Raw genomic sequence first — 20,030 nt, forward strand, 5'->3', positions numbered from 1 at the left:
ACCTTGGCTCAGAAAGAAACAATCTTATTCTTCAGGCTATTTTTCTCAAGCTCCGAAAGCTTTAGTGAAATAATGCACATATGGTGCTCATCTCAGATGACTGCTAGAAGTTGCCGAGTTCTTTATCCATAAGAGATAGCTATGTGGATAGAGTGAGTATGTGTGTCAATATTTGTATGGATAATGATCTGTGCTTTTCATCCCTCAATATATAAGACAATTTAATTTCCAGTGGGAGAAAGAAAAATCTGAACATATTTTTAAGTATAAGATAATAAAATGAATCCTAAGAAGTTGGTTTTTGAATAAATTGTCTTATATTCCCAATGTGAAAAATACTAATACATTTTTGCTATTTTACTACTATCTTTCCCAATGACTTCACCTCAGCAACATTAGTAACTATTTTTGTAACTATTAGTAACACCTCAACAACAATAGTAACTATTTTTGTGGAGAATAAACCATTCTGTCATGGATTTTTTTTTTATAGCACACATAAGGGAGTCTTGAGAGGCATCATAGTGCAGAAAATGACAACAACAACAACAAATGACAACAACAACAAGCAACCCAGAAAAATGCAGATCTATGCTACCATCTGGGAGAACTTCTAGATGCCCAATGTGCTCACATTTCTTGGCCTCAAACCTTCTCTTCAGCTGAGCACAATGCTGGCAACATATCCTTCTGGTGAATTCACCTCCCCTTCCATATTCACCATTGTCTTTCCTTTCTAAAGGTCTCCCCTGGGCCAAGGAGGAAAATATCCCAGGCGCTTTTATTACATGTTGTATTGTGTCCAAGTCAGCATGGCCAAGCAGTGGTTGAGAAACAAACCAGCAGTTGTTTGAGAATAATCGTTGGCCAATGACTCAGTCCCCAACATTTCAGACAAGTTGTTTTGGGAATTGTACGGCCTCAAGCAGGGAAAAGGCAGACTTGCTCACCCACATGTTAAAGGGTCGAAAGCAAGGAAGATGGTAATTTGTTCCCCTGTTTAAATGTGTTCCACCCACTCACAGCCACAAGTGGGAGTGAAGGATGGGCTTTTGACCTAAAGGTGGAGCCATACTGGTCCCCCTCATTTCCTTGTAGGGATGTTGGGGAGACCAGTGAGATCATGTCTATAAAGTGGATTGACTGGAATGTGCTCATGTTGTCCAATGTGAATTATGCTAGTAAGATTTTCTTTAATTTTTCTTTTCTTTTCTCACAGTCACAAACCATTGGCAACCTGTGTTGATTTTCCCATGTCCTTACATTCAAGTCTCTCTGCCAGCACACTCTGGGTAATTCATTTTTGGTTATGTGTAAATGGCCAAGTCCTAGCTCTTTGTCCTGTGAAGCCTTCCCATAGATAGATGAAGCTGTTCTGAGTGAGGAACTGTATGGAAAAGTCTGGAGGAGTAAAAAGAGGATTTCAAGTTGGCCCTGAAGTCTAGCAAATTCATCATAAATTCACACATTATTTGAGTACTTTCCACCTTGCCTGACATAGTATTCAGAAGTTCTCTATTAGTTCAAAATTGCTTCCCTAAACACTTTGTATATTTTCGCTATAAGATGTTCTGCATTAAGAAGCTATCTGATTTCATGGAAAATTATCCCTTTAACAGACTTTGGACTATCATGTATTAATTTATCCTTATTTTGTACTCTCCCTGTAAATAAAATCAATTTAAAACCAGGCTTCTGTGGAAAGTTTCCTGAAGGCCATTCCTATTATCTGGTGTTAGGTAATGACTGGTGAATTTTCAAATAGTTGTGATATTTTGCATTTGAGAAATCTAGAAGCTAACAGATGAGAGCAAGAATAAGAAAGATTTGGACATTGGTTACTAAATGATTATTAAAAATGAGTTATACTTATTGATTTTGGTTGTATTTTCAAGCACCTGTCACATCAAATTGTAACTCTTAAAACAGTCTTTTCTTGATGTTCATTCTTTAAATTCCTTTGCATACACCTGCTAAAATTGATGTGTTTATATATATAATTGATGTGTTTATATATAATTATATATATATAGGTTACATATATATAATTTCTTTCTCTCTCTCTCTTTCTCTCTCTCTTTCTTTTTGTACAGACAGGGTTTTGCCATGTTGCCCAGGTTGGTCTCAAACTCTTGGGCTTAAGAGTTTGAGCCCAAACCTTGCCTTGGCCTCCCAAAGTGGTGGCATTACAGGTGTGAGCCACTGCACCCAGCCTAAAATTGATGTTTTAATTGCTATTTTAAATGGTATCTTTCAAAAAGTTTCATTTTTCTATTTGTTTATTGCTTATATAGAGAAGTTAATGGATTTTTGAATATTGATCTTATATCCAATGGGCTAGATAAATGCAGTTATTAATTCTAACAATAAATAATGAAAATTATATTTTTCCTTTCCAATTCCAATTTCTTATGCCTTTTATTTCTCTTTCTTACCTTAATATACATAATAGGACCTCTAGTAAAATTTGAATAACAGTGGTAATAGTGGGCATTCTTGTCTTCTTCCAAAAGTTATAATTAACTATAATGTTTGCTGCAGAACTTTTGTATTCACTCTGTCATATTTAGGAAGTCTCCTTGGTTTGCTAGGCACTTTTTGTCATGAATGTGTATTAAATGTTATCAAACAATTTTTCTGAATCTATTGAATTTATTTTGTGATTTTCTCTTTTTTATTAATGTGGTAAATTACATTGGTTGATTTTTGAATCATAAACCATTCTTGTAGTCCTGGAAAAAAGCCTAGCTGATCATTTTGCAACCATGAATCTGCTATTTTCCTTTCTTGTAATGTTCTTGCCAGGTTTTGGGATCAAGATTATGCTGTGCTAATAAATAAGAGGAAAACACCTGTTATCACTTTTTATTATTATTTGGGAATGTTGTGTGAAATTGGTGTTTTTTCATCTTTAAATTCCCTGGTGAAACTATCTGGATGTGGAATCTTCTTTATAAGAAGGTTTATAAAAATATATTTAATTTTTAAAAATAATATAGGACTATTCATATTTTCCATTTCTTTCTGTGTAGTTTGCTGATAATTTCACACAAATTGTCATATTTATAGGCATAAAGTGTTTTATAATGTATTTTAATGATCTTTTAAATGGCAGATGATAGTTTACAATGCTATTAATATTATTCCTGTATGCAATGATAATACTGAATATGATTATTCACTCTTTTAAGTTCACCAAGACATTTCAAATAGATTATCACTTTTACTTATGCCATTGAAGAGATGAAATAACGCTGATATGAATCACACACTCTTTTTTATCTCTATGACTTCAAATGCTCACACTAATGTGTGAGTATTTATTCAGCCTTAGACGGGGTCAAAATTCTACTTACGTTTGTGTTTAAAGGCTTATGGGTTGGGTGAACTGAGGCACACCACCAATATCTAATTAAAATTTGAAATATTACTTTTCAGTTGTCTTTCATTTTTGAGATGATTTCAAGGGTGAGTTGGTGAATGTGTGAACTCTCTGGATCAAGAGCATGATGTTCAGTGGAGATAGTAAGGGAAGTTAAAAACTAAAAAATATCTGGTGTCAGACATTTTAACTTCAAGCAGTGTAGCTTAGTAATTCTGTCACAAAATTGAGTATCTTTGGCTTCATTAGCAATCTGCTGGATGATTTTTGCAAGTAACCAAATTAACTTATAGTGCATTTTTCCAGTAGATGAAGTAGAGTTAATATGGTTTTCCCTTTATTGCATCACTGGCGCTCATAACAAATAACAAAATATTGTATATAGTGCTTTATGCCTCAGAAAACATCCAGAAAGAAGGTCCTAACTTATAAAATTGTTAGAGCCACTCCTAATCTTCTATAACAATTTTTCTCATGGCCAAAAATAAGGCAGGAAAGATAGCTATTGGAAGAGATCTCTGAGGGAGCTTCAAAATATTAGTTTATTATGGCTCTAGCTTTCTATGTCATACCCACCAAGACAGTCATGCCAACCCAATGTGAAGCTTCACATGGAGCTATGTGAGAAACTGATGCTAGAAGCACACAGTTTCTCAGATTATGGATGAAATGAGAAAATCAGAAATAACCAAACCAGAGGGCTTATCTCTAGTTATTCCTAGACTGCCTTAGTTAGACATAGTGAATTTCAAGTTGGAAGGAACTGCAGAGGTCATTGAATCTCGTTCCCTAGTATCCGCTGAAAGAAAACTGAGCACCCAAAGATTAGCTGATACGTTTAGTGGAGAAACTAATGCTATGGGTGTGTCTTGCTTTAAGGAAAACTAGATTTCAAAATTCTAATTGTGAAAAATAGATAAAAAGTATCACGATTACTTTATCATTATTCAATAAATCAATCTCTGTAGCATTCATTAAGTAACAAATTCCCAATACACTTAATACATGATCCAACTTCAAACATTTGATTTTCATGCAGAGTTTCAGCAACACAGTTGTTTAGGAAAGCACTGTATGCTGATATTCTTTCTGTGCCTGGCCATTGTGAGCTCAATTACATTCCTGGGTGTTTGCCAGGGACAATTTCTAGCATTTTTTCCAGGTGGTGAGGTATGTGAGTGTTGTTGCTTTTACTGAACAAAATGTAGAGCCTGAGCTGCATAGCCAGAATAGAGAGTCAAGTCATGATCTGGGGCTGGAAGACTTTTCATGTGTGAGGCAGTGGCAGGATATTGCTTTCCTTCTTGTCAGCCACACCTTCAAGGCTCTTTTTTTTTTTCTTTTTTTTTTTTAAAGGAGACAATACACTTTATCTCAAAGGTATATTAAAAATGGAGCAGAAGTTGGGTGGAGTAGAAATACCACAATCCAAAACCTTTACCTCCTAGTTGACAGGGTGGAGTGAGCAAGGCATTCCTTGCCAAGCATGTTTATCTTGGCCCATAGGTCCACCAGGGAGGTATGAAGGCACACTCTGGCCACAAAGCTGAAAGGTTCTTATGTTACCTCAACTCCCTCCATTCCGGAGAGATTTCCTATAAATAGTCTCAACGACGGTATTGATTGAAAAAAGGAAGGGTTTTTGGATTCATAATTTTCAAAGCACCCATTCATGAAAAAGCAAGAGATCATAAAAGTTGAGAGCATAGGATTGTTTCTTTCCACATGCCTTGAAAATTTCCCGTAATTGATGAAATAATTGGGCTAGGTTATGGAGATGTCTGTGCAAAAAGACCTCATGAAAATTTGAAATATAATAATATGTAACATGTGTTGGGAACTATTCTAAATGCGTTATGTGTAATAACTTATTTAGCCCTTTTTATAACCTTATGTGGTAGGCACTATTATTAACATCATCATCATTATTGTTCAGATATGAAAACTGGGGTACACCGAGGTTAAAAACCTTCCCCATGTCACATAATCAGTAATAAGTGGCTGAATTCAAATCCAGGCAGTCTGACTCCAGAACTGGGAATCGAATCTTAATACCTATGCTCTGCTACCTCTATTAAAATGGCACATAAAATGATATTTTAAAAGAAATCCCCCAAAACTAATAATTATCTTAGAATCAGAGTGAAAGGCAGGAAAATAAAATAATAAAAAACAAGAAAAAGAATTTCCTCCCCAAAATATTGTTCTTCAAAATTTACTTTTATATAAATGTTAAAGACTAATACTGTTTAATGCAGTGAATAACACAATCATATTATTCACATCAAAGGCAAGAAACTGTTTTAATATATAAAGAGGTAGAGAATGATTTAGACAAACTCATGAGTGGTAGTCCCATAATGGATTTTGAAAGGAAGCACTATGTTCCTAGTATCTGAGTCTGAAAAGTCTTTTGAGTCTTTTTAGCCAGAAAATTCAAGGACTTTTACTCTTGATCAAGGAGGACAACCAAGCCCCTCTCCCTCACATTTTGGCATCAAAGTAAGTGATACTGAGGTAGGTGTTGCCCATTCACTAATCACATGTATTGATTTTGATAAAATTATGACCTTGTATCAGTTTTACTTGCACAACATTTCTTAATTGTTAAAAAAGAAGTCCACAAAAATGAGAGTCAACATGTCTAAATCATATGTCTAAAGTTCTTTGTACACTTGTGGTATATATTTGGAAATAGTCTGTCCAATTCATGAAGGGAGCTAGAAAATCTGGTTCGGAGACAGTGCTGGGATATAGCATGGGGATATGGATTGGAAACAGATGATCTTCCCTGGGCCATGGGTGGAGAGACCCTTGCAGAAATTGAAAGTCTAAATCTGAGCTGCTCATGAGATCTTAATCATAACCCAAGCAGTGCACGAACACAAGTCTAAGGTAAAAATTGTCTGGAACTGGTGAAATGTATAGAACTCCACAAAAGAAAATGGAAAACTACTCCAAAAGGATACTCCAAAACTATTCCAAAAGGAATCTCCACATCTTACGGAATAATCAGCATACAAGTGGGAGGCAACTCTCTGAAGATGAGCTCATAGACCAAAATTATAAACTATTAGCAGAGACTCTCTGCTTAAGGAAGTTAGTTAATGCAACAAATGGAAGAATTCTATTAGATAAATTAAATTATTGATAGCATAATTATCTTTAAAAGACTTAAAATAAGTGTAAAAATGATCAATGATAATAGAATGAATAAAGTTCATGAGAAAACAAGGGCACACTGAAAAAAGCATTTTTTTTAAAAAAAGAACCAATATAAATTCTAGAAATAAAATATACTTATTAAAAAGAAAATGTGTTATTAAAATTTTTTTAAAACCTCAAGAGTTGAATTAAAGGACTAGATAAGCTCACTACATAAGGAAAGCACTCAGAATGTAATCCAATGAGATAAAAAGATGGAAAATACAAAAGAAGTTAGAAAAATATGGAAGATAGCTATGAGTAGTTCAAATTGATACGGAAGTACCAAAGTATGAATCAAAGCAATAGTTTTTTTTTTCTTATAAGAAATTAAAGAGAACAGGTGTTCTCTCTCTCTCTCTCTCTCTCTCTCTCTCTCTCTTTCTTTCTTCTTTTTTTGAGGCGGAGTCTTGCTCTGTCTCCCAGGCTGGAGTGAGTGGCGCGGTCTCCGCTCACTGCAAGCTCCGCCTCCCGAGTTCCCGCCATTCTCCCGCCTCAGCCTCCGGTGTAGCTGGGACCACAGGCGCCGCCACCGCGCCCGGCTGGTTTTTTGCGGTTTTAGTAGAGACGGGGCTTCACCGTGTTAGCCAGGATGGTCTCCATCTCCTGACCTCGTGATCCGCCCGCCTCGGCCTGCCAAAGTGCTGGGATTACAGGCGTGAGCCACCGCGCCCGGCCAGGTATTCTACCTCTCTTTTCGATAGCTTTTCTGAAAACAAGGACGTTAATTAATTCTTACTGCTCTGAGCTGTGGAAACTTCCTATGGATGAGTTTTGTGTTTGCCTCTATGGAGCCCTTCAGGTTTCACCAGTTCTAGATTTCTTGTGTCTGTTCTCTGTTAAAAGCTCTCAGGCTCTCAAGTGGTTAACTCAACATAATTCAATTAGTGTGTTCTATAGAAGACAAAAAAATTGAATAAAGTTTCCAAACACTTGCTTTTTTCTCTTGTAGCAGGTTGGGTATATTCTAGATAATTGAATACTCGCTTCTCTCAAAATTTGATGTCTAGTTTGAGTTATTCTATAATGAACATGGGGGTGCAGATATCTTGACATACTGATCTCATTCTCGTTGGATATATACACCCAGTGGTAGATTACTAGGTCATATGGTAGGTCTATTTTAATTATGTGAAGAACCTTCTTACTGTTTCCCGTAATGGTTGTACCAATTTACATTCCCACCAACAATGTACAGTGGCTCCCTTTTCTCCACATCCTTCGCAACACTTGTTATGTGGAGTATAAAAAAGTCAAACTCATACAAACAGAGTAAAACAGTGGTTTATGGGGTAGGCGGTGGGGGACCGGGAAGATGTTGGTGAAAAGACACACCATTTCAGTTAGACAGGAGAAATAAGTACAAGGGATCTATTGTACATCATAATGACTACAGTTAACGTATTGTATGCTTGAAGATTACTGAGAGTAGATTTTAAGTGTTCTCCACAAAGAATATGAGGTAATGTATATGTTAACTAGCTTGATTTGGTTATTCCACAATGTATGTTAATATGAAAACATCATGTTGGAAACCACAAATATATATAACTTTTTGTCAGTTAAGAAAAACTGATGTACACATCGAGTTTTAAGTTTTCTACCTTAGAACATCCTCTCATCAAAGACATTAAAAAATGCTTTTGAGCCTTACCACATCTGAAGAATGATCTTCTCTACAATCCTCTCAATGTTTTGAAATCACATAATCTTAATTATTACTTGTATTTTTCATATTTGTTTTAATAATTTTATTCCTATTCCTTTGAGATCATCTTCCTTCCCATTAGTTCATGCTCCATATTCTTTTAAAAAATTTTTTCCTTGAGGATTTTGATGCTCTTGTAGATTTATAGAGAATTTGCAGAAAGGAATTATACCTTTAAATGCCACCCCCCCATACACACGCGCGCGCGCGCGCACTCACACACACACACACACACACACACACACACACACACACACACACACCCCAGATGAGCCTGAATGTGCTACAACTGGGGAAGGAAAGAAGGCAAACAATCCACCATCTCAAAAGGCAGTGAATGGGGGTACCTTAAACCGGCCACAGGTATATATGTGGAATCTAAAAAAGTTGAACTCAGACTAGAATAATAGTTAGCAGGGGCTGAGGGTATGGGGAGGGAGGAAATGAGTGCTTGTTGATCAAAGGGCACAAAATATCAGACAGGAGGAAGAGGTTTTGAGAGTAACTGTACAGCAGGGTGACTATTTTCAATAACAATGTGTTGTATAGTTCAAAATAACTAAGAGAGCAAAGTTCACATATCTCACCACAAAAAATGACAACTAAATGAAGTGATGGATATGTTAATTATTTTGATTTAATCATTGCACGTTGTATACATATATCAAAAAATCACATTGTACCCCATAAATGTTTACAATTATGACTTATCAATCAAAACTAATATTAATAATAAGAAAAATAGTATCTTTACAGACTCAAAGACTCACCAGCTTTCTCTCCAAAAAACTGGTTCCAAGTGTGTTTACTCATCAACCTAGCAAAGGATGACTAAATTTGACTATTATTAGGTCTGACTTCACATGAATGGAAGAATCATGAATGTACAGTTCTATTCAATGTATTTCATGCAAACATACTTGAGATGAAAAAAGAGATATGGCCGTTACTACTCAAATTCATTTTTGGCTAAAAAACTTCCCATAATGGTTCTTACTTAAAAATATTTTTCTTTTTAGTGATTACTGCTCGTGTCAGTTTGATGTTACCTTGTTTTTACCTCATTGCAAAGTAAACTCTTCAGCTAAATACAAGAATATGTATATATTTCACACCAAGGCAAAAATGTGGAATTAGATGTGAATCTATGAATATATAAACCGTCTCTTCCTTGAGTCCTGGAGGTGATGTATTACATGTTTTTGAGTCAGAAATTGTACAGAATTTTAGAGCTCAAGAAGGCTCTGGAAAACATTTTTTCCACTGGAATGAAGTGAGAGAACTAGTTGTAAAAATTTCATCATTACTCTGTGTGTCTATAAAGCACTTTCTCACCTCTGAGCCCACCCCTCAAAAAGCAGGGATCACACCATGGCAATTAGATATTAGAATTGAAATATAAACTTTGTTTCTTTTCCATCAGGTTCTGGTTGTAACACAGCTTCCCTCTGTCTATCTCTTTAGCAGTTGTAACGTTGTCTCTCCTATCTTTCTTAAAGAGATAGAGGTTGTCCTAAATGGTTATTATGTGGGATATGGAAGTGGAATTCCATTTCTAGTACTACAAAGGCATTTCATTCATTCATTAATTCATTTATTCATCATTTATGGAAGATATATCATTTGCCAGACCTATTAGCTCTGAGCCTTGGTTTCTCCCTTTATAGTCTTCAACCCTAAAATTTGCTGATTCTAAGCAAACATAATTCTTCTCAATTATCTCAGTTAATGGATATTATGCCATTCCAATTTAACTACAGACATTAACAATGCTGTGCTTTTTAATGACTCAATGTATTTACAGACTCTGCTCCTGTCTGGAATGACCTTCCTTTTTTCACTAATCTGATGAGTTTTCATTCTTTAAAATTCAACTCAAATGACAGCCTCCTCAGTCTGGTTTAGAGCGTATCTCCTGTCTTTCGACTGCTCCTGTGCTTTTATCTTTCACAGCATTTATCATGTTTTACTATAAAATTGTGTGGCAGATAAATTCTAACATATCCCCCAACTGTCCCTTTGTCCCTGCCTATATATATATATATATATATACTGTTGTTGTTTTTGTTTTGTTTTGAGATGGGGTCTTACTCTGTTGCTCAGACTGGAGTGTAGTGTCATGGTCTTAGCTCACTGCAGCCTTGACCTCTTGGGCTCAAGCAATCCTCCCACGTCAGCCTCCTGAGTAGCTGGGACCACAGGTGCAGTCCACCACACTTGCTAATTTTTAAATTTTTGGTAGGTATTCGGTCTCATTTATTGCCCAGGCTCATCTCAAACTCCTGGCCTCAAGTAATCCTCCTACTTCAGCCTACCAAAATGCTGGGATTTCAGGTATGAGCCACCAGCCTCCGTCTTGTTAGAAGATTCTCTCTGTTGCCATTTTGACTTGCATGCTTTGATGAAGAAAGCAGCCATACTGGGGAGGCCCATGTGGCAAGCAATCCAGGGTGGCCTTCAGACAACAACCAGGAAGAAACTGAGGACCTCAGTCCCACAGACCACAAAGAACTGAATCCTACCAACAACCATATGGGCTTGAAGGTGAATCTTTCTCCAGTTGAAGTTTCAGATGGTACCTCAGCTTCAGTAACACCTGGGATTGCAGCCTTGTGAGGGACCCTGAAGCAGAGGATCCAGTTAAGCTATGCCCAACTCCTGACCTACTAAAGCTGTGATAAAATAAATGTGTATTGTTTTATGCTGTTAAGTTTGTAAGTAATGTGTTATGCAGTAATTTGCTTGTCAATTTGTTTATTTTACTCTCCCTTAGGTTCTAACTTCTTTAGACCTGACACCCTGTCTTATTCATCATCAACAGAAACTAATACTGTGCCTGGCATATTACTATACAGCTGCTTATTAAATGTTTTCTGAACAGTATGGTAGTAAAGTAAGTTCACTGGATTTGCAGAAAGGAAATCATCTGCCACCAACTTCATAAACTTCTTTTCATTCAAGTTCTGAGCCTCAGGTTTTTTATGTGAAAAATTAGAGTTACACTTAATTAGAGCTCACCTCAGCTCTAGTAGTTTCCATATCTCAGTTTTTCTCCTTAAAAGTAAATATTAATGATATGTGTGAAATGGTATTATGTTTTAGTAGATGACTTGATCTTTGTTATATTTCTATGTTCTTTTTAAGTCTGGTATATTTTTAAATCTGATGTGTAAAAAGTAGTTATGGCAAGAATAGTTTATTTTTTGACTTGTAAAAATGATGACTTTACTTAAAAGAAATCCCCAAAGGATTAAATAATGAAAACACAAAAGTTGGAATAAACTTATTAAAAATTGAAATCATTTTTAAAAAGAGCATTTGATGACATGTAGCATGACATTTAACAGCTTTCCTAATTAAATGGACTGAAAACCTGATAACACAGTTTTAGTCAGGAATTTCTCTTTCCACACTGACAGGAAACATTTGTTTTGTTTTAGCCAGACAGTTTTTAAAAATGCTATTTATAATAGCATTGCCAAAGTTTAAAAAAAAATCTCATTTCTACTTTTTTAAAATTTGCTGTGTTATCGTTTCAAATATTTCTTCCCTTTTACTGAATGCTTAGCTGATAGGAAAATCATTATTAACTCAAATACTGATGGACATTTTTCACATTCTGGTCCAGCACATATGGAGAAAATAGTTCTTATTAAGATTATTAGATAGTTTTTAATGAAATCAGTGTATCTATCAGTTGGAGCTAATTTCTTATGCATTATTTCTCCAAGGAGATAAAAACCTAGGCAGAGATGATACTGAACATTTGTTATTTAAAAGAAGAGTAGATGAGGAAGTGCACTTGTTTTTCTTTAATGTAAGACTTGAGCTACCCATCTGCCCATTTATGGACATTTTATTTCTTCTATTTTTAATCTGTGAAAACAGACAACCACTGAAACACTAATTACAAGAAGGAATTAACATTCTTCGTGCTGTCTCAACACAATACTTCTGTATCTTCCCTTAAGCGCATCCTGTCCTATTATGTCCTGTCTTAGGAAAGGAATAGGAAAAAATGATCAAATTCACTCTAAAGTACTGACAATACATTAGAATAGAAGAGAGCCACATCAGACAGAGAAAAATTCTTCCTCCTAATAGTAAGCTATAGATGATCTTCTAAGGAAAACTGTACAATTTGTATCTGAGGGAATCTCTAACATACCCAACAACAACAAAAAACCCACTTGTTTAGGTAGAGTATTTTTGAGTCCTAAGGCCAAAGAAGATAAATCTTCCTGATATTTCTTTTCTCTCCAGCACTCACAACACAAAAGTGCTGCGAAGATTAAGGTATACTATTTTTTATTATGTATGGAACTAGCAATCAAAAATGCTTAATGATGCCTCTTACAAGAAAATAAAATAGTTCCATGGCTCAAAACAAGGAACCCAAAGGAACAGTTTAGGAAGCTTAGAGCTCATCTGATAGGAAATTGCAGGAGTTAAGAACTAGGGTTTGGAACTAAATAAATGAGGGTTTGGATTCAGGTTCTGTCATTGACCAGCCAAACCACATGCCATGCAAGCCTTCCTGAATCTGTTTCTTCCTGTACAAAATGCAGATTATGATTCTTTTCATATGTATATATATAGACACACACACACACACACACACATAAAATGAATACAAAATAAAATAATAACATATAATAAATGCTCTCCACAGAACATGCTACAGAATAAATAATAAATGGATAATAAATTATCCTGGTCCTGCATTGATGGAAAAGTAAAATAAAGACTAGAGTTTAAGGCTCGCCAAATGTCATGTATTTAGTTTGAGAACTTGTAGTGGAGCAAAGAGAATGTCTTCCATAAACTTGAAAGTTCATTATACAAATATTTTTCTACTTAGTTCCTATAGCATTTCTTTGAGAAAAGTAGATATTACCCCTTAATACTGAGGGAACAAAGGAAGGACAGAGAGGGAAGTGGGTTGTATAAGCATATGAGAAAAATTTCAACAGAAAGTGGAAACCAACAAAATTAGATTAATCCACTCTCCACCACCTTAACTTTCCACACTAGTCTAAATTTTTGTTCCCTGAATGTATATTACAGATACATGTGTCTAATGTGTTTGAGGAGGATCCAAAAAAGTTGGTGAAACTGTGAATGTGAAAGCAAAACCATATCAACTATCCCACTGTATCTGAGTGTGGCAGAAAGACAAATCAGTGACAAGGCCCATGATATGAATCAAATCTCAAGAAGGAGGATTATGCAACATATGTTCTGCTTCGGTATTCTGATGGCATTCGATGCCAGGAGCTAATGAGACATTTTGAAGCTCAAGGAGTTCAAGGGACTTGCAGCAAGCAAAGATGAAACACTGTCTCATTATCAAATAGTTTCGTTTTTAATTTCCTTCTAAGTATGGATTTAATTTTTAAAATATTGCCCCTGTTATTACCTCACATGGGGGATTTTTTGATGATTAGAGCACCTGGAAAGCCATCCAGCCAAGAACCTTGTGAAGGTTCAGAGTGGGGTTTAGATATTCATGCAGTGGTCTGAAGTCTCCAAGATTTCATCAGGATTCAGGACATGACACCTACAAGTTTCTTCCGGAAGATTTCAGATGGAAGCCTGGAATTTCTGATCAACATCTCAGGCACCAACTGCTCTATCAAGAATTAATTCAGGCTGGGCGCAATGGCTCACCCCTGTAATCCCAGCACTTTGGGAGGCCGAGGCAGGCAGATCACTTGAGGTCAGGAGTTCGAGACCAGCCTGGCCAACATGGCGAAAACCCATCTCTATTTAAAAAAAAAAAATTAGCTAAGCGTGGCAGTGGGCACCTGTAATCCCAGCTACTTGGGAGGCTGAGGCAGGAGAATTGCTTGAGTCTGGGAAGTGGAGGTTGCAGTGAGCCGAGATTGTGCCATTGCACTCCAGCCTGGGCAAAAAGAGCGAAACTCTGTCTCAAAAAAAAAAAAAAATTAATTCAACAAGTATTTATTAACTGTCTCCCTCACTGCATCCAAAACAAGGCACTATGCTAACCCCTGAGAGAGGTGTGAATCTACAAGGCAATATTTTATGTGGCATAAGTAACTGGATGCTGATGGGACGTTTCCTGTTGCACTGAAATTGGTGTGTATGGTCCTAGTTGAAAACAGAAAGGTGCTCAAGTCTAAAAACATTCACCAATCGCTCCTCACACCCAAAGGTAGATGTACTAAGAGACCTCAGAAGAACCAGCCCTATGGCAAAGAAACCTAACACTTTCGCTCTCCTCCATGTTATCTGAGAAAGGACATTAAAATGGGGGAAAGTTGGAGACTAAAACCATCTGCCTGTAGAGAAGTCAGCGATCATGGTAGAAGCTTTTCTGTGAGCGGGAGGAGATGGTGAGTGCTTTCTATTTCCCAAGCCAAGTGAGAGGCTGGGAGTAGAGAGGCAAGCAGCTCCAAGAAGCTCTCCTGTGAGAGTTGAGAATACATGCAAGAAGGAGAGAGCCTGGCACCTGCTCCTTGGACTTCCAGTCTGAGAAATGGCAACACAGAAGAGGATGAGGGAGCATGGAGAAGCTCATACCCTACTTTTGGATGTGACAAGGATGTGTGAGTTTATTCGGAGTCAAGTGGACTTTAGAGATGGTAGCTGGACTGAAATTTCCAGGAGAGAGCAAGAAGCTGCAGGTAGACCCTGGCATCTGAAGAAGGGTGGAAGCTAGGTGTCTGCTTCAAGGAAAAATGCAGTGGAGGGGCGCGCTCCTCCCCTTCATTCCCTCCAGCATTCTCCAAAGAACTCCCACTTATGTCCCAGAGAGAAGCAGCACTGGGGCTGGATGGCCATGCATAAATATTTGACAGCCAGTTGATACTACGCAATGAAGATGCTTCAGTCAATGGAAAAAGCAGGTTGAAGATAGTGGGTTGAATACAATTTTTAATAAGCTCATGCATTTCTTCTCTCTCATCCCATCCCCAAACCCTTGAGGACCTAGGTGTCCACACAGGGAAGTGGGAAGAGGGATGTCAGAGTTGGGACATGCCCAGCATCCACAACAGAGCACTGAGCTGGGAGGAGGAGTAAAAGAGCAGGGTACAAATATAGCTGTTGGTGGGAGAGAAGAAAGATTTGCACTGAATCTGAGGTTGAAGTTTTCAACAAGATTGAACCTTTAATTGCTGAAAGTGACCACGAAGTTATGGAATCTATCTAAGATGTCACTAAAGGACAGCAAAAGATGGCTTAATAGAGCCAGTCTGAAAACTGTGATTGGAGAAAAATATCTTGTTGCATTAATTCATTCAACAAATAGTAGTTGAGGGCCTAAGTTGTGCCTGGCATTGCTCCAGGCCTTGGGGAATCAGCAAGCAGGGAACGAAAACGAAGTCCCTGCTCTTGAGAGCTTATATTCGAGTGAGGAAAGACCAACACTGAACAACAAACAGTTGTATCGTTGCACAGTGGATTCTGTGTAACCACATCCTTTCTATGATGGGAGAATGTACTTAGAAATTCTACTTTGGTCCCATGGATAGACTCAATGCTAACGTTGCTGTTATACACACTGAGTATTTGGTAATTAGGGGTAGGCCTTTTGTGTTGGAACTCCTTCCCAATCCCCAAATCGATGAATTGTGAGGGAGTGTCCATTGTGTGCAGGAAACTGTGGTAGGGGAGTTTATAGAATTGGGACAGGACATAATTTGATAGAACTCGTAGTTTAAATCAAAGATGGTATGTGTTAAAAAAAAACCTACATTAATCATTTTTCTTAGATGTGTGGAGAAATTTTACAAAAATTTAGGATTAAAAATATTCTCCCCAAAAAACAAAACCTGGTTTCAATAAGGATCCAGATTTCTCTCTCTCCATGGGAAAAATTTCACCATCTTCACTACTTTCTTTCACAGTTTGTTTCCTCTAGTGTGGATTTCTCATAATTTCAGAAATCGATTAAAGAGGGAAAATGACAGTAAGCACTGCTGGAAAATATGATTTAAAAGTCAAAGAGTCAGACATCAGTTTGCATTGGAATTTGGTAAATTTATAGAGCTTACTGCAGCGAAAAGACAAAACAAAGCACTGCCACTACCGCTTGAATTAGAGTTCCTTAAAAAAAAATTCCCCAAACAACTGATATTTGCTTGAATGTTGCAAGCCCAACATTAGCAAAACATAGAGCAGGAAACGAGAAGTTTGAGAGGCCTTAGAGCAAACAGCAAAGGGAGTGAGCCCTGTTCGGGCACACGGTTAGTAAAAGTGAGGAGTGAACCGGGCTTGGTGACCTGCCCCTGTAGTTTCAGCTGCTGGGGAGGCTGAGGTGAGAGTACTGCTTGAGCCTTGGAGTCTGAGGCTGCAGTGAGCTCTGACTGCACCACTGCACTTTAGCCTGGGTGACAGAGTGAGACCTCATCTCTCAAAAACCAATAAAACAAAATTTAAAAACATTATTTTTTTTTTTAAGTAAGGAGTGGGCTATGATAGGTGCTGACTCTGTTGAGGAATACTTAGTCATTCTCTATTAGCATTCATGATTATTCTCAGGACTTGTGATCAAATATCTGAAATCCTTTTACACCTGGATTTGTCAGAGTGGAGTTATCTACCGGGAGTGAAAACGTGACACCTTTGAGAAAGTCGAAAGAATGCATCCCGTCAGAGATACCATTGTTCTTCTTCCTTAAGCAGTCCCTACTCCAATATGATTGGGTTCCTTATAGAAAGGGGACATTTGGGGACAGAGACAAATATGCACACAGGGAGAACTCCATGTGAAGACGAAGGCAGAGATTGGGGTGATGCATTATCTACCAGCCACAGAGCACTAAAGATTGCCAGCAAACCATCAGAAGCTAGTAGAGGCATGGAACAGATATTTCCTCCCACCCCTCCACAGAACCTAACCCTTCCGGCCTGTTGGTCTTGAACTTCTGGCCTCCAGAATGGTTGCAAGTCACCCAGTTTGTTGTATTTTGTCATGCTAGCCCTAGCAAACTGATAGTCATTATAAGTACGTTGTTAGGAAAATTGCTTTTCAAGTCAAAAGATAGATCAAATATATTCTTCCAAGTTAATACATGCATATATATAGCATCTTTTCAGTGACTGCATGGGATTCTATACAATGACTATTTTCTCATTTGAAGGACTTGCATGTTTTCTCTCCTTTCACTATTACTGTAATTAACATTATTCTTTTTGTTTTGTTTTGTTTTGTTTTTGAGACAGAGTCTTACCCTGTCACCCAGGCTGGAGTGCAGTGACATAATCTCGGCTCAGGGCAACTTCTGTCTCTTCAGTTCAAGCGATTCTCCTGCCTCAGCCTCCCCAGTAGCTGGGATTATAGGCTCCCACCACCATGCCTGGCTAATTTTAAAAATATTTTTGGTAGAGAGCGGGGTTTCACCATGTTGGCCAGGCTGGTCTCTCACTCCTGACCTCAAGTGATCCTCCCGCCTCGGCCTCCCAGAGTGCTGGGATTATAGGCAAAAGCCAGCATGCTCAGCCCATATTAACCATTTTTAAGTGTACAGTTCAATGGTGATAAATACATTAATGTAGTTGTTCAGCCAAGCTCCAGAACTCTTCATCTTGCAAAATTAAAACTCTATACCCATTTAAAAATAACTCCCCATTTCCTCCTTCCCCCATCCCCTGGCACATCATTCTATTTTCTCTGTCCGTAAATTTGACTACTCTAGGTATCTCATATAAATGGAATCATATAGTATTTGCCATTTTGTGACTGGCCTATTTCACTTAGCATAATGTCCTCAAGGTTCATCCATGTTGTAGTATGTGTTAGAATTTTCTTCCTTTTTTTGGATGAATAATATTTAATAGAATATATATATGCCATATTTTGTTTATCCATTCATCTATCAGTGGATATTTGGGTTGCTTCTACCTTTTGGCTACTGTGAATAACCCTGCCGTGAACATGGATTGTAAAAATATCTCTTGGAGACCTTGCTTTCAATTCTTTGGAGCATATAACCAAAATGAAATTGATGGATAATATGCTAATTCTATTTTTAATTTTGTAAGGAACTGCCATAATGTCTTTCATAGCAGCTGTACCATTTTATATTCTCATCAACAGTGCACAAGGTTTCAATTTCTCCACATCCTCACTAATAATTGTCATTTTCTGGTTTTTGTTTTTTGTTTTGCTACTAGTCATCCTAGTTGGTGTGAGGTAGCATCTCATGGCAGCTTTGATTTACATTTTCCCTAATGATTAGTGATGTTGAACATCTTTTCATGTGCTTTTTGACAATTTGTATATCTTCTTTGGAGAAATAATCTATTTAAGTCTTTAGTTAATTTTGAATTGTGTTTCTTTTTGTCATTGTTGTTCAGTTGTAGGAGTTTTTTAAAAATATTCTGGATATTGGCCGGGCGCGGTGGCTCAAGCCTGTAATCCCAGCACTTTGGGAGGCCGAGACGGGCGGATCACAAGGTCAGGAGATCGAGACCATCCTGGCTAACACGGCGAAACCCCGTCTCTACTAAAAACACAAAAAATTAGCCGGGCGAGGTGGCGGCGCCTGTGGTCCCAGCTACTCGGGAGGCTGAGGCAGGAGAATGGCGGGAACCCGGGAGGCGGAGCTTGCAGTGAGCTGAGATCTGGCCACTGCACTCCAGCCTGGGCGACAGAGCGAGACTCTGTCTCAAAAAAAAAAAAAAAAAAAAAAAATTCTGGATATTAACTCTTCATCGAATATATGTTTTGTAAGAATTTTCTCCCATTCTATTGTCTGTCTTGTTGCTGTGTGGATTGTATCTTTGATGAACACCATTATTTTTATATCCTAAGACATACATATTCATCTTTGCACATTTATCTTACATGTAAGAAGGATAGCTTCTTAGGGTGGAATTACTAATTCACCCTCTAAGAGCCATACCAATTTAGCCTCTTACCAATAGTATGTGATCATTACCCCATCTCCATTCCCTTGCCAGCACTGCATGAGGTGTATTTTAAAAATTGACATAGACATTGAAAATGATGTTTTTATACATGCCACTCTGTTTTTCAAACAGTAAAAGCCTGTTACATTATGGTTAGCTATCAAACAAATTTGGGCCAAATCATGTTCCCTGGAGTTTAACATGTACATAAAGTAAAAACCTATAATTCAGAAATTAGTTCTGCCCCCAGCCGTAGGGTAAAAAGCTCTTACTTTATTTCTATTAAAAGCTTTCTAATCAGTTCTTATACCTCAAGTGATTTACTTTAATGATTAATGAATGGTGCCATTTTATAAATGAGTAAATAAGTCCACCCCAATTCATAGCTAGAGAAATTACAGGAGAAGCCCATATGCCAGAACAATTCAGTGTATGCCAAGGATTCAGTCTCAGCCCAGAATCCTTCTACCCATTGCCAGCCCCATTGCACCACCACAGACTTCCGGTTTTAGGGGCTGGAAAGGCTAGGCTGGCTGCAAGGATGTAGTAACAACAATGGTGGGAGATGATGTCCCACTGATTTGGTGGGAGTTATGTCACTGCAATTGAGAAAAAGGACCTGTCTCAGGAGGATATTTCTTTTATGGTTATATTTTAAAAATAATAGTTATAGGAAGATAATCATGCTTTGAGATCTTGGGACCAGATGAAGAAAAAGACATGCTTTCCCCCTTCAATCACACCACCTGTATAAAGGCATATGAGGTCCCTACACTGACTTTGGAGAGCTTATGCAAAGCCACAGTGCCCTTAGGAATTTCCTCTTCTTTCCCTGCTGGAACTTTCTGTACAGAG

The 20,030-nt window shown here is 37.5% G+C and overlaps 1 protein-coding gene and 1 long non-coding RNA gene across 16 annotated transcripts in view; one reads left to right on the forward strand and one right to left on the reverse strand.

Annotated features, from left to right (window-relative positions):
* The window catches only part of LOC135969477 (uncharacterized), a 127,502-nt gene extending 126,876 nt beyond the window's left edge, over window positions 1-626 (forward strand). Inside the window, exon 3 of the long non-coding RNA XR_012431735.1 lies at window positions 494-626. This is a non-coding gene — a long non-coding RNA (uncharacterized lncRNA). The remainder of the gene's footprint in view (window positions 1-493) is intronic.
* The window catches only part of COL8A1 (collagen type VIII alpha 1 chain), a 150,926-nt gene that overhangs the window by 108,493 nt on the left and 22,403 nt on the right, over window positions 1-20,030 (reverse strand). The window lies entirely within an intron of this gene.

Source organism: Macaca fascicularis, chromosome 2, assembly GCF_037993035.2.
Source record: "Macaca fascicularis isolate 582-1 chromosome 2, T2T-MFA8v1.1".
NCBI classification, from domain to species: Eukaryota; Metazoa; Chordata; class Mammalia; order Primates; family Cercopithecidae; genus Macaca; species Macaca fascicularis.